Here is a 1,662-nt window from a genome sequence, read left to right on the forward strand (position 1 = left end):
GAAAAAAAAAAAAAAAAAAAAAAAAAAAAGTCGGGGCTTGACTTTAACACACGTGATGTAAACTGACATTGAAACTTTCAATCTTTCACAAACAAACATTAGAAAATGCTTCTTACTCACAGCTTCTCTCCATGATGCTGTTTTATGGAATAACAGAGTTATAACTGTGAAGAAATCCTTGTGAATGTCTGACTGTTTGTTCATGACTTGATTCATTCTGATGAAACGCTGTTATCACACCAGTTTGTAACCAAAAACAAAACTAAGATTTCCAATGTTTTACAGAATCTGCAAGGCCATTCACATTCCTTTGCTCAGTATTAGGGCTGCCACGATTAGTCGATTAATCGACGACTAATCGTCTATTAAAATAGTTGATTAGTCGTTATGTTATATTATTTGGAGTCAGAGTGTGGTAAAGTTGAAAGTTATATTGGCATTCTGCAGAATTTTGGACTATTTTGGCATTTATTTAGGTTTTTAGGCCAATATGGAGTTTATCTAATGTTTCAGCTACATTCCAGCTGTTTTGGCTAATTTAGTTTTTCTTCATCTTTTTAGGCTTATTTGGCATTTAGCTAAAATTTTAGCTGGCTTTCATCTTCAGCGATTTCAGCTTTGAGTGAGATGACCCTATGAGTGTGCTTTCTTTTTTAAGAATATTTTTAAGTGACTTTTTGCTCACAGTTTTCTGCATCCATGTGGTCAGTATCTTATTCTTGGCTGCACAGATCCAGAGGAAAGATTAGAGTTAAAGATTCATCCTTGGATGGACTTTAGATGACTTTAGATCCGTGCAACAAGCTGCATGCGAGGAATAACATCCGCCTTTATTTAGTCTGCATGTGATTGCAAACATGAATTTACGTGATTGTTTAGAGTTTCTCAGGACTGTTTGGACTGTTTATCTCCTCATTCTAAAGCTGGCTCACAATCCTGAAGCCGCTCAGAGAGACAGTTCTCCTAGAGACTCGGTTCTCCTTGAGACTCGGTTCTCCTTGAGACTCGGTTCTCCTTGAGACTCGGTTTTCCTGAGTGTCCTGCCCGCTCACATAGAGCAGCCACGCGGCAGTCTGAAGCTCACACCCATTGACTGTGAAAAATAGTGGACTTCTGGAGCCATGAGGTCCCCCATTGGAAATGCATTACCTCCTCTCCTCGTGTAAGTAACCCGCCGCTTTCACCGTCACTTCCTGAAACGGCTATCGCCATATTGCTAACATCTGCAACCCATCTCCAGTGATTGGTCTGAGTCTCTGTGAGTCATAGCTGAGTCATGAATCTATAGGAAGTACTGTCACCAATCTGGAGTGAGTTTATTGTGAGTCCCCGCCTCTTTCCACGCCTCGACCACGAGACCGCGGGATGTAAACAGCTTCTACTTTAATAACGGGAGAATCGTACAAGTCATTGTTGAAGCCTTTGAGGGGGGACCATTCCAACATTTGATTCTGTCAGCGGTCCTTTGGGATTTACTTACATTTATTCCTTTTAGTCGAGATAAAAGGACCATTTGGGTGACGCTGCTGCAGAACGCCCCCCCCCCCTCATGCAGGAGCAGCAGCATTACTTTCACATGCGCAGCCAGGTTACAGTCTGATCAGATGCACGTGAGAAGCGCGTTCAGCGGTATTTAAAATAAATAACCATCCTAACAAGTGA

Source organism: Oryzias melastigma, linkage group LG15, assembly GCF_002922805.2.
Source record: "Oryzias melastigma strain HK-1 linkage group LG15, ASM292280v2, whole genome shotgun sequence".
Lineage (NCBI taxonomy): Eukaryota > Metazoa > Chordata > Actinopteri > Beloniformes > Adrianichthyidae > Oryzias > Oryzias melastigma.